Genomic DNA, 14,343 nt, shown 5'->3' with positions numbered 1-14,343 from the left:
TATTTTGTGCCAACCTCCTATCTCATCATGTGACTTAGAATGCCTTAACCGTCTGGGAATGCAGCCCAGTAGACGTCAGCCTCATTTTACTCAGCCCCTTTCAAGATGGAGTTGCTCTGGTTCACATGCCTCTGACGCTAGCAAATGCTTTCAATTTGATTCGAAGACTCAATGTCTGTTTTTGGGTTACATGAAACTATTTTATTTTTTCCCATTGTTCCTTTTGCTATTTTCAGAGCTGGTTTCTCTTTCGTGCTTTCTTGAAACTCTCTTGGTTTCTGCCATTGGCCTTCACATAGCTCCCTGTTTCTTCTCTACCAGCCCCCAAAAGCCACGGCTCCTGGATCTCAGGGGTCCTGGTGGGGCCCAGGCAGGAGAGGAGCATCCAAGTATGCAGGAGCACACAGCCAATGGCTGTGCGAAATGTGGTAAGAGCCCCACCAGAAAAACAGCGAAGGAGCCAGACTGGAGTTAAAACTCAAGGAAAGTGTTCCCTGTTCACTCCATCCATGCCAATATCTATTATTTTTTGATTTTTTGATTATGGCCATTCTTGCAGGAATAAGGTGGTATCGCATTGTGGTTTTGATTTGCATTTCCCTGATTGCTGGTGGGAATGTAAACTAGTACAACTATGGAAAACAGTGTGGAGATTCCTTAAAGAACTAAAAGTAGAACTACCATTTGATCCAGCAATCCCACTACTGGGTATCTACTCAAAGGAAAAGAAGTCATTATATGAAAAAGATACTTGTACACACATGTTTATAGCAGCACAAATGTACACACGTTTATAGCAGCACAATTTGCAATTGCAAAAATGTGGAGCCAACCCAGATGCCCATCAATGAATGAGTGGATAAAGAAACTTTATATATATATATATATATATATATATATATATATATATATATATATATGGTGGAATACTACTCAGCCATAAAAAGGAATGAATTAATGGCATTCACAGCAACCTGGATGGGATTAGAGACTATTATTCTATCTGAGTTATGGTCTTGTCTGCCTTAGTTACCATGTGGCCCTCAGGGGCCAGCCTGGGCCTAATGTACAGTAGCCTCCTAATAGTGATAAATCTGCCCATTACACTTATATTCAATCTGGATGTGAGATCCACACACTATATATTGAACCCATCAGGCGTTCAAACTGGCAACAACAACAAAAAGGAGGAATGGCCGGGCACAGTGATTCAAGCCTGTAATCCCAACATTTTGGGAGGCCGAGGCAGGAGGATTGCTTGAGGCCAGGAGTTCAAGACCAGACTGGGCAACATAGTGAGACCTCTACAAAAAATAAATAAATAGGCCGGGCGCAGTGGCTCATGCCTGTAATTCCAGCACTTTGGGAGGCTGAGAAAACAGTCGGGGTGTGTGAGTTTTGGGGGCAAGGAGGGGTAGGGAGAGTTTAGAGGAGGAAAGTGCAACAGCCAGAGGGGAGCAGGGAGGGGGTTGTGAGAGGCTAGAGGAGGGTGGCATGGGTGTTCCAGAGCCAGCAAGGCTACTCTACAGGAGCACGGGGCTGTGGTGGGTTCTGGCTTGGGGCGCTGTCTCCTGGCTTGGGACAGTGTCAACTTTCAGTACCTTTCTAGCCAGAGGGGTTGGTTTGGGTGGTCTCAATTGCTTGGGGACTCAGATGTCCCCTTCCCGGACCCCATGACCCCTGTCTGCAGATTCCACTCACCCAGCATCTCCTCCTCAGGCCAAGGCCCATGGCTACTGCAATGAGCCCCAGGGACTTGAAGTCCCTGGTCACCCCAATGCAGCCACTCATCCCCATGCAGCCCTTCATCCCAGTGCAGCTGCTCGCCCCAATGCAACCAGTCACCCTGATGCCCTTGTGTCCTCCAGAAAGAGACTATTTACTGCTCGCCGTCGTATCCTTCTTCTGTGTCCTGCTGGCAATCCCCGCTCTGGTGTTCTCCCTCAGGGTGGGCACCACCCAGCTACCAACTCTCTTTGTCCCCAGATCTTCTTTCTCTTTCCTGCCGATGCCCTGCTTCTCCCCAGGGACCTCTTCGTGTTTCTCGGGGATTTGCCTCCTCCCTCTTCACCATCTGCTTGCCCTTGCACCTCTCCAGGGCCACCTCTCTGCTCCTCCCTCTGTATTCTGCCTAGATCTACTCCCTCATCCTGGCTCCCTGGTTTCTTCCTTTTTCCTCTGGGAGACTGAGCCCTGCCCTGACCTCCATCATGCCACCATCCTGATCTTGCCCTCTTCACCTCTCCCCAGGGATTTTCTTCCCCCTCCCCATCTTGGAAACATTCACACCAGCTTGCCTTTACCCCCACAGACCCAGGAAGCCAACTTCCTTGGGAATCAGAGAAAAGCATAGATCAATTCCAGACTACTTTTGGGCTTCAGCATCACCAGCATCCTGGTGGGCTGCATTGTGATCATTTGCTCCATTGTGATCAAAAGCTTGAAACAGAAAATATGAAAGCCTGCCTCTCTCAGTGAGTAATGGACTGTTCCCCCTGGAGCATTTGAACTAGGACATCAGTAACTGCCTGCATTGGAGGAAGTCCCCCCTCCTGTCCAGGAGACAGGATTGCTCAGTTATTACTCCTGCCTTATATTAAGGTTGGAAATAGTAAGATAAAAAGAATAGGAGGGTTTGGAAGCACTGATCCGACAGGAAAGGCTGCATATTAGGCAAGTCAGGTCTCAGAAAACAGACCTGTGTGTAAGGCCATTATTCAAGGAAAACAGTTTGAAGGGTTAGTAGACACTGAAGCAGATGTCTCTATCATTGCTTTCAATCAGTGGCCAAAAAATTGGCCTAAACAAAAGGCTGTTATAGGACTTATCGGCGTAGGCACAGCCTCAGAAGTGTATCAAAGTACTAAGATTTTACATTGTTTAGGGCCAGATAATCAAGAAAGTACTGTTCAGCCAATGACTACTTCGATTCCTCTTAATCTGTGGGGTCGAGATTTATTACAACAATGGGGTGTGGAAATCACTATGCCTGCTCCATTATACAGCCCCACAAATCAAAAAATCACGACTGAGATGGGATATATACCAGGAAAGGGACTAGGAAAAAATGAAAATGGCATTAAAGTCCCAGTTGAGACTAAAAGAAATCAAGAAAGAGAAGGAATAGGGTATCCTTTTTAGGGGCAACCCACCTCTTCATCTGGCACCCAGCATGGGGCACAAATCCACAACCCTGAGATTAAGAGTCTTATGCTCTACCGACTGAGCTAGCTGGGCTTCTTGCCCATTTAAAGTTTGAGAATAGGTTGAGATCGTTTCGGCCCCAAGACCTCTAAGGCACTCGCATTCCATTGACTGCTGGCGATGGCCGGGTATGGGCCTGACGCTCCAGTGCCATCCATTTTCAGGGCTAGTTGATTCAGCAGGTGAGTTGTTACATGCTCCTTAGCGGATTCTGACTTCCATGGCCACCATCCTGCTGTCTATATCAACCAACACCTTTTCTGGGGTCTGATGAGCGAGTAATCAAAACTCAATATCAATTGACTCAAAGAGCAGAGTTGGTTGCAGTCATTACAGTGTTACAAGATTTTGATCAACCTATCAATATTGTATCAGATTCTGCATATGTAGTACAGGCTACAAGGGATGTTGAGACAGCTCTAATCAAATATAGCATGGATGATCAGTTAAACCAGCTATTCAATTTATTACAACAAACTGTAAGAAAAAGAAATTTCCCATTTTATATTACTCATATTTGAGCACACACTAATTTACCAGGGCCTTTGACTAAAGCAAATGAACAAGCTGACTTACTGGTATCATCTGCATTCATAAAAGCACAAGAACTTCATGCTTTGACTCATGTAAATGCAGCAGGATTAAAAAACAAATTTGATGTCACACGGAAACAGGCAAAAGATACTGTACCACATTGCACCCAGTGTCAAGTCCTACACCTGCCCACTCAAGAGGCAGGAGTTAATCCCAGAGGTCTGTGTCCTAATGCGTTATGGCAAATGGATGTCACACATGTACCTTCATTTGGAAGATTATCATATGTTCATGTAACAGTTGATACTTATTCACATTTCATATGGACAACCTGCCAGACAGGAGAAAGTACTTCTCATGTTAAAAAACATTTATTATCTTGTTTTGCTGTAATGGGAGTTCCAGAAAAAATCAAAACTAACAGTGGACCAGGATATTGTAGTAAAGCTTTCCAAAAATTCTTAAGTCAGTGGAAAATTTCACATACAACAGGAATTCCCTATAATTCCCAAGTACAGGCCATAGTTGAAAGAACTAATAGAACACCCAAAACTCAATTAGTTAAACAAAAAGAAGGGGGAGACAGTAAGGAGTGTACCACTCCTCAGATGCAACTTAATCTAGCACTCTATACTTTAAATTTTTTAAACATTTATAGAAATCAGACTACTACTTCTGCAGAACATCTTACTGGTAAAAAGAACAGCCCACATGAAGGAAAACTGATTTGGTGGAAAGATAATAAAAATAAGACATGGGAAATATGGAAGGTGGTAACGTGGGGGAGAGGTTTTGCTTGCGTTTCACCAGGAGAAAATCAGCTTCCTGTTTGGATACCCACTAGACATTTGAAGTTCTACAATGAACCCATCAGAGATGCAAAGAAAAGCACCTCCACGGAGACGGAGACACTGCAATCGAGCACCGTCATCGAGCACCGTCAACTCAGAAGATGAACAGAATGGTGATGTCAGAAGAACAGATGAAGTTGCCATCCACCAAGAAGGCAGAGCTGCTGACTTGGGCACAATTAAAGAAGCTGACACAGTTAGCTACAAAATATCTAGAGAACACAAAGGTGACACAAACTCCAGAGAGTATGCTGCTTGCAGCTTTGATGTTTGTATCAATGGTGGTAAGTCTCCCCATGCCTGCAGGAGCAGCTGCAGCTAATTATAATTACTGGGCCTATGTGCCTTTCCCGCCCTTAATTCGGGCAGTCACATGGATGGATAATCCTATGGAAGTATATGTTAATAATAGTGTATGGGTACCTGGCCCAACAGATGATCGTTGCCCTGCCAAACCTGAGGAAGAAGGGATGATGATAAATATTTTCACTGGGTATCATTATCCTCCTATTTGCCTGGGGAGAGCACCAGGATGTTTAATGCCTGCAGTCCAAAATTGGTTGGTAGAAGTACCTACCGTCAGTCCCATCAGAAGATTCACTTATCACATGGTAAGCGGGATGTCGCTCAGGCCATAGGTAAATTATTTACAAGACTTTTCTTATCAAAGATCATTAAAATTTAGACCTAAAGGGAAACCTTGCCCCGAGGAAATTTCCAAAGGATCAAAAAATGTAGAAGCTTTAGTTTGGGAAGAATGTGTGGCCAATAGTGCAGTGATATTACAAAACAGTGAATTCCGAACTATTATAGATTGGGCACCTCGAGGTCAATTCTACCACAATTGCACAGGACAAACTCAGTCGTGTTCCAGTGCACAAGTGAGTCCAACTGTTGATAGCGACTTCACAGAAAGTTTAGACGAACATAAGCATAAAAAATTACAGTCTTTCTACCCTTGGAAATGGGGAGAAAAAGGAATCTCTACCCCATGACAAAAAATAATAAGTCCTGTTTCTGGTCCTGAACATCCAGAATTGTGGAGGCTTAGTGTAGCCTCATACTGCATTAGAATTTGGTCTGGAAATCAAACTTTAGAAACGAGATCATAAGCCATTTTATACTATCGACCTAAATTCCAGTCTAACAGTTCCTTTACAAAACTGTGTAAAGTCCCTTTATATGCTAGTTATAGGAAATATAGTTATTAAACCAGACTCTCAAACTATAACCTGTGAAAACTGCAGATTGTTTACTTGCATTGATTCAACTTTTAATTGGCAACACTGTATTCTGCTGGTGAGAGCAAGGGAAGGCGTGTGGATCCTTGTGTCCATGGACCGACCGTGGGAGTCCTCACCATCCGTTCATATTTTGACTGAAGTATTAAAAGGCGTTTTAAATAGATCCAAAAGATTCATTTTTACTTTAATTACAGTGATTATGGGATTAATTGCAGTCACAGCTATGGCTGCTGTGGCAGGAGTTGCATTGCACTCTTCTGTTCAGTCAGTAAACTTTGTTAATGATTGGCAAAAAAATTCTACAAGATTGTGGAATTCACAATCTAGTATTGATCAAAAATTGGCAAACCAAATTAATGATCTTAGACAAACTGTCATTTGGATGGGAGACAGGCTCATGAGCTTAGAACATCGTTTCCGGTTACAGTGTGACTGGAATACGTCAGATTTTTGTATTACACCCCAAGTTTATAATGAGTCTGAGCATCACTGGGACATGGTTAGACGCCATCTACAGGGAAGAGAAGATAATCTCACTTTAGACATTTCCAAATTAAAAGAACAAATTTTCAAAACATCAAAAGCCCATTTAAATTTGGTGCCAGGAACTGAGGCAATTGCAGGAGTTGCTGATGGCCTCGTAAATCTTAACCCTGTCACTTGGGTTAAGACCATTGGAAGTACTACAATTATAAATTTCATATTAATCCTTGTGTGCCTGTTCTGTCTGTTGTTAGTCTGCAGGTGTACCCAACAGCTCCGAAGAGACAGCGACCATCGAGAAAGAGCCATGATGACGATGGCGGTTTTGTTGAAAAGAAAAGGGGGAAATATGGGGAAAAGAAAGAGAGATCAGATTGTTACTGTGTCTGTGTAGAAAGAAGTAGACACAGGAGACTCCATTTTGTTCTGTACTAAGAAAAATTCTTCTGCCTTGAGATGCTATTAATCTGTAACCCACCCCTTCATCCATCAGCATTTTTAAGAGCAGTAAAGTTTATGAGGAGGTTTCCACTTTCTGATTCATCTGTTGCATGCACGTATGTGTGCCCACATGTTCACATCTCCTGTGTGTCCACGTTGCCAGATACCATGGGACTCTCATATATTCAATGAACATTTATTGGGTAACAGTGCCAGGCACTGTTTTAAGCCTCAGTTGTTCAGCACTGATTCAGGCAGATGAGGTACAATTCAAGATGAGATTTGGGTGGGGACACAGCAAATCATATCAGATGTATACCACTTTTATCTTTTATACTGTACTTTTACTGTATCTTTTCTATGTTCAGATATGTATAGATACACAAATACTTACCATTGTGTTATAAGTTGCCTACAGTATTCAGTACAGTAAGGTGCTGTGCAGGTTTGTAGCCTAGGAGCAACAGGCTATCCCATATAGCCTAGGTGTGCAGTAGGCTCTCCATTTAGGTTTGTGTGAGTACATGCTATGATGTTCAAACAATGATGACATCACCTAACAATGCATTTCTCGGAACTTATCCCCATTGAGTGACTGGATTAAAGCAATGAGTGACTGGATTTAAAATTCAAACTGAGCATTTTTTAGACTGAAAGGGGAGTTCAGAATAACTTGCTAGGACCAGACCTAACTGGAAGCACTGGCAAACCAAGAGGTAGTGCTTCCTGGAGAACAGGGATGGGTTTAGGGAGACAGAAGAAGACAACAGGGGTTGGGCACGGTGGCTCATGCCTGTAATCCCAGTACTTTGGGAGACCAAGGTGGGTGATTTACTTGAGGTCAGGAGTTTGAGACCAGCCTAGCCAACATGGTGAAACCCTGTCTCTATTAAAAATACAAAAATTAGCTGGGCATGGTGGTGCATGCCTGTAATCCCAGCTACTCAAGAAGCTGAGGTAGGAGGATCCCAACCTAGGAGGTGGAGGTTGTCGTGAGCTGAGATCACACCGCTGCACTCCAGCCTGGGTGACAGAGTGAGACTCCATCTCAAAAAAAAAAAAAAAAAAAAAAAAAAAAGCAGCCAACAGGATACTTTGAGGGCTAGCAAGGGTATCATAGAGGTCAGTGGGGGCATTGCAGGGTTCTTTTCCCACAACAAAGGCCAAGTTCACTGTGGGTTGAGTGTTCCCAGCACATTCCTGTTGATGGGGTTGATTCTGTTGGTCCCCATTCCTTGGCATCTGCTGATCCTTCTCAGTCCTTCTGCAGACCCTGCCCCTCCCTCCACCAGGGTTCATGCCTGTGTGACTGACCTCCGGAGCCCAGAGGTCAAAGTCATGGAGATGACCATCTACAAAATGCCTTTAAGTGTTCCTGTGAATGACTGCCTGCCTCTCTGCATCTTTTTCATCTTTTGTTTCTTCCTGCTAGGAATACTTGCCATTGTGCCATCCTGCTTGGTGGGTGGAGAGTGACCCTCTGTCCCCCATGGTGAAACATCCCCTGACCCACCTTATACCCCTTTCCATGGATGCCTCGGAAGCTTCCCCTCTTCTCTAGATACCAGCACCAACCCCTTCTCCATCCCACCCTTCCTGCTGCCCTGGGACTTGTCCCCACTTTGTTCACAGTCCTGCCAACCCCACTTCTTCCCAAGGTCTCCCAGCATGCTCTCCTACCTGGGTGTGCCCAGGACCCCTGCACTGTCTTCCTGCATTGCCTCCTCTCCTCTGCTGAATCCTCCCTCCCCCAACCCTGATCATGGCCTTCAGTTTCACTCCAGGTGGCCCTTCTGCAATTTCACCCCTTCTTAGAAAAACACCCCCATCGGCCTGTCTTCATCTCCATAGGCACGGATAGTGAGCCGTTTGGAAAACGAGGTCAGCACAAACAGAAATTCCAGGCTAGCTTTGGGCTTCAGCATCAGGGTCATCGTTCTGAGCTTGTTAATGATCCTGCAGGTTCTTGTGACAGCAGACAGCCCAGAAGCAGGAGACTCACGAGCCAGAAGCCCTCTTGCAATCGCCCTGTACCCTTCACAGTTCTAGGAACCACAAGGCCTCCTTGCTCCCCTGGGAATCTTTGAGCTTGGATTTGGACATCAGCGCTCTGCCCTTGCCCCATCCCATGGAGGAAGTCTCTCCACCAGTACCCTTATTTTTTTTATTTTTATTTTTTTTTTGAGCTGGAGTCTCATTCTGTCGCCCAGGCTGGAGTGCAGTGGCACAATCTCGGCTCACTGCCACCTCCGCCTCCCAGGTTCCAGTGATTCTCCTGCCTCAGCCTCCCGAGTATCTGGGATTATAGGCGTCCGCCACCATGCCTGGCTGATTTTTGTATTTTTAGCAGAGACGGGGTTTCACCATATTGGCCAGGCTGGTCTCAAACTCCTGATCTCAGGTGATCTGCCCACCTCGGCCTCACAAAGTGCTGGGATTACAGGCGTGAGCCACCGTGCCCGGCCCTGAATATGATTTTTTAAAATCCCAGAGCAAGTACAGCCTGGAAATTTCCTGAAGAAGTGAAGGGCTCTGCACCCAGCCCAGGATGGCTGACCTTTCCAATCTGCACAAAGATGGGAGAGGGACAGAACGCAGGGACCTGGCTGCCAGCTTAGCTGGGCTGGGGGCCAACTCCTTGACTCCTAGACAATTTTTTCAATTCTGACCACCTGCCCCTGCATCTGGCCTGGAGAGGCGGGAGAAGCAAGGTCCCTGCATGCCCAGCCCCTTGCTTTCATCCTCCCAGGGTCGAGGGGGCGGGGTGACCTGCTCAGGAGGTGAAGGGCATTGCTGGGCCCATTATCTTATCAGGGAGACGCAAACACTGTACCCAAAGTCACAGTCACAATGACTCCTGTCACTTGGCAAACATTCCCCAAGGCCAGCCCGGGCCAGGCAATGCAGGGCACACAGTGGTGACTGAGACATCCTGGGTCCTGCCCTCATGGATCTGGAGGGGGAGATGAAATGTCACCAAAGCATGACAGCCCAGAGCGGTCAGGGCTGTGATGGAGGAATTATAGGGTCAGAGTCGTCAGGACTGGGATGGGGGAAGCACAGGCAGGGAGGTGGGGGCTGTGATGGGGACCCCAGGGGTCTGTGGAAGCCCAGGGAGGTGCCTGACTCAGCCTGGTGGGTAGTCCAAGGCTTCCCGGAGGAAGGATCATCTGTGCTTAACAGGAAAGGTGAGGAGTGGTTAAACATGGGGAGGAGGTAGGGTGCACACTTCAGGTAGAGGAAATTGCATGTGCCGAGGTTTTGAAATGATCCTTTGGAAAAGCAGAAGGCCTGGGCGGGCAGGATCCCAAAGCATGAAAGGGAAAAGTAGAACATGGGAAGGAGGAGGAATAGCCAGGGGTCTGATCCCATCAAGGTTTACAGGGCGCTGGGTTCTTAAGAGTGTGTATGGCTACAATTCTAGGACATTATTGTTCAAATTCCCCTTCAAACCCAAGTAATGTTCACCATCCACATTTTTTTTTTTTTTTTTTTTGAGACGGAGTTTTGTTCTGTCGCCCAGGCTGGAGTGCAGTGGTGCAATCTCGGCTCACTGCAACCTGCGCCTCCCAGATTCAAGAGGTTCTCCTGCCTCAGCCTCCCAAGTTGCTGGGACTACAGGCACCCGCCACTGCACTTGGCAAATTTTTTAATTTTTTTTGAGACGCAGTCTCACTCTGTCACCCAGGCTGGAGTGCAATGGCGCAATCTTGGCTCACTGCAACCTCCACCTCCCAGGTTCAAGCGATTCTCTTGCCACAGCCTCCTGAGTAGCTGGGATTACAGGCATGCGCCACCATGCCCAGCTGATTTTTGTATTTTTAGTAGAGACGGGGTTTTACCCTGTTGGTCAGGCTGGTCTTGAACTCCTGACCTCGTGATCCACCCACCTTGGCTTCCCAAAGTGCTGGGATTACAGGCATGAGCCACTGCGCCCGGCCAGATTTTTGTATTTTTAGTAGAGGCAGGGTTTCACCATGCTGGCCAGGCTGGTCTCGAACTCCTGACCTCCAGTGATATGCCTGCCTCAGCCTCCTAGTGCTGGGATTACAGGTATGAGCCACTGCTCCTGGACCACCGTCCATTTAATAGTCTGTCCTCTGCCCCTCTTTCTCAAGAAAAGAAAATTTTTTTCAATTCTGACCACTAATTGTTCTCAAAAAAGTTTCCAACGTTCTGTGTGCCCCAGGCTCAGAGAAACTTGCACTACTGTGGACCATGTCACACTTGCAACATTCTTGTGAGAAGTTTCTTTGCCCCTGAGTTGTGCTAGGGGTTGTCCATCCGCCTGAAATGGCATCGTGCGGTCCACCCAGGCTGCATTCCAGGGTGCCAAAGACTTGGAACACTTCCCAACTTATCCAGATCCTGCCTGTGGACTAAGGCCTCTGTGTTCACCTCCCAGAGACAGGGGTTAGTATTGCTTAGACACACGGTGAAATAATAAATGACCCAAGCAAAGACCTTCCCCACAAAAACACACAACTTGCATACCATCTGAAGACTGCAAAATTAGGGGAGTAGGTAAAAGTATTTACCCATGAACCTAGCTGAGCAGGGGATGGTCAGAATGGACAAGGGTGGCTGGGCGTGGTGGCTCACACCTGTTATCCCAGCATTTTGGGAGGCTGAAGTGGGCAGATTACTTGAGGTAAGAAGTTGGAGACCAGCCTGGCCAACATGGCAAAACCCCATCTCTACTAAAAATACAAAAATTAGCTGGGCATGGTGGTACGTGCCTGTAGTCCCAGCTACTTGGGAGGCTGAGGCAGGAGAATCGCTTGAACCTAGGAGGTGGAGGTTGCAGTAAGCCAAGATCATGCCACTGCACTTCAGCCTAGGTGACAGAGCCAGACTCCGTCTCAAAAAAAAAAAAAAAAAAAAAAAAAAGGACAAGGCCTTGGGACTGGCACAGGCATCCACTTTAAGGGGTTGGGTGTGGGAGGTCTGGAGTCTTAGGGGAAGTGCTGGGGGCTCAGGCAGTGGCTGTATTTCTTTCAATTACTTTAACTACCAGGGCAGCTGGGTACCAGCCCTGGCTGTGGCACTGTTTTGAGTAAAAATTAAAGAGGGCATAGAATGGTTTCCTGATCACTCCCTAAGGCTCTTGAGACCCCTCCCCACCATGTCCACCCTGCTGTAGACAAGTTACAGACTCCAAAATGGGGCATGGCCTGACACGATGATGCTCTGGGGCAGGGGACGGGGGGGACACACATCCCTTCTGTGTTCCTGCCAGCACACAACCCGAACCTAATCACGAAGAACCAGCAGCAAAGCCACACTGAGCGAAGTCTACAAAATCACTGAATCATACTCTTCCAAAATGCCCAGGTCATGAAAGACAAGGAAAGATGGAGGAATTGTTACGCAATGGAGGAAGCCAAAATGTGAGGTGTGGTCCCGGACTGGATCCCCGACTAGGAAAAGGACATTAGTGGGAAAACTGGGGAAATTCAAATAAATGCTCCAAATCATGGGTGTCCAATCTTTTGGCTTCCCTGGGCCACATTGGAAGAAGAATTGTCCTGGGTCACACATAAAATACATTAACACTATCAATAGCTGATGAGCTAAAAAAAAAAAAAAAAAATCGCAAACAAATCTCATAATGTTTTAAGAAAGTTTACGAATTTGTATTGGGCAGCATTCAAAGCAGTCCTGGGCCACGTGTGGCCTGCAGGCCATGGGTTGGACAAGCTTGCTCTAGATTATTTACTAGTGTTTTATTAATGTTAATTTCCTGAATTTGATTATTAGACTGTGATTATGTAAGAAAATGTCCTTATTCATAGAAGACACATGCCTAAGTATGGATAAAGGGGATCCTGTCTCCAACTTGCTTCCAAATGATTCAGCCAAAAATTTAAAAAATTCTGGCCAGGCATGGTGGCTCACACCTGTAATCCCAGCACTTTGGGAGGCCAAGGCGGGTGGATCACTTGAGACCAGGAGTTCTAGACCATCCTGGCCAACATGGTGAAACCCCGTCTCTACTAAAAATACAGAAATTAGCTGGGCATGGTGGCGGGTGCCTGTAATCCCAGCTGCTTGGGAGGCTGAGGCACAAGAATTGTTTGAATCCAGGAGACAGAGGTTGCAGTGAGCCGAGATCATGACACTGCACTACAGCCTGGGCGATAAAGGCTCTGTCTCAAAAAGAAAAAAAAAAAAATCTATCAATCATCTATCATTTATGTATCCATCTATCTGTCTAACATCTCTTATCTATCTATTTTTCTCTTTTTTTTTTTTTATTTTGAGACAGAGTCTCACTCTGTCACCCAGGCTGGAGTGCAGTGGCATGATCTCGGCTCACTGCAACTTTCACCTCCCAGGTTCAAGTGATTCTCCTGCCTCGGCCTCCCTGGTAGCTGGGATTACAGGCACACACCACCACATCCAGCTAATTTTTGTATTTTTAGTAGAGACAGGGTTTCACCATGTTGACCAGGCTGGTCTCGAACTCCTGACCTCATGATCCGTCCACCTCAGCCTTCCAGAGTGCTGGGATTACAGATGTGAGTCACAGTGCCCGGCCCAGTCCTCCTTCTAATGAACACCAAACAAATAAAAAGAAAACACAGTGTCAGGTTGGAGTAAGAGGTGTAAATACAGTGGGGTAAAGGAACAGAACGCAGTGTGCAGTATTACAGAAGGGACTCTCTGAAGAGGTGACATTTGAGCTGAGACCTGAAAGAGGTGAGAAAGCCAGTGCAGACATCTAAGGAAGGGGGCCCAGGCACAAGGAGCTGTAAGTACCAAGGTCCTGAAGCAGGAACGACCTTGGTCTGTGCAAAGTGTAGCAGAGAGGCCAGTGCCCCTGGAAACCTAGCAGCAACAGAGGCAGGACAGGTGACCAGGGCCAGATGTTGCAGGAAGGAGTGCAGAGTTTATTCTGAGTGGGAAGGGAAGGCTTTGGAGGGTTGTAAGCAGGGGGTGACACAAGCTGTTTGACACACATGGCTCAGAGCTGACGGGAGCCCAGTGAGCGAGTAGATTCACTACAAGGACAGCATGTGGCCCCACGCCGCCTCTTCTTTGGAGGTTTCTTCTAGCAGGCTGGGGATGACCAGCCGTGTGGGTGCGGGGAGGAGCTCCGGCTGCCCAACAGCTTTGAGTTTCCCAGGTGACCTGCCCCAGTGGAGAAGGACATTGCCAGGGCAGTTATCTTATCAGGTGCACGCTCACCTGCTCCTGGAGACACGCTCACCCCATAACATACCAAGGTCCCCACCATTCCACTGGCCCAGCCCCTCGCTGCTGCTGCCCATGGAGGTCCCTACCTGAGGGATGAGGAGGGAGTCCCCAGGCCTCCTGGCATCTGTCACCAAACACCAAGATCAAGCCAAGACCCTTGGACACATCCTTTCCCCATGTTGCACCTTGGTTTCCCCATCTAGGGTAGGGACGGGGAATGGTTGAGAGCTGTAAAGTCTCTAGCTGGATATGTGAGTCCCTGTGAGCCTCAGTTTCCCCCTCTGCACAACAGGAATGATAGTTCTGCCTGCACAGGGTTTTTTGCAAAGACCCGTGGGTCACACGTGCAGAGCCTGGCATGTGTGTGGTGCTGCTGCAGTGAAGTT

Source organism: Pan paniscus, chromosome 20 (assembly GCF_029289425.2).
Source record: "Pan paniscus chromosome 20, NHGRI_mPanPan1-v2.0_pri, whole genome shotgun sequence".
In the NCBI taxonomy this organism is placed as follows: domain Eukaryota; kingdom Metazoa; phylum Chordata; class Mammalia; order Primates; family Hominidae; genus Pan; species Pan paniscus.
This window is presented reverse-complemented; position numbering follows the sequence as displayed.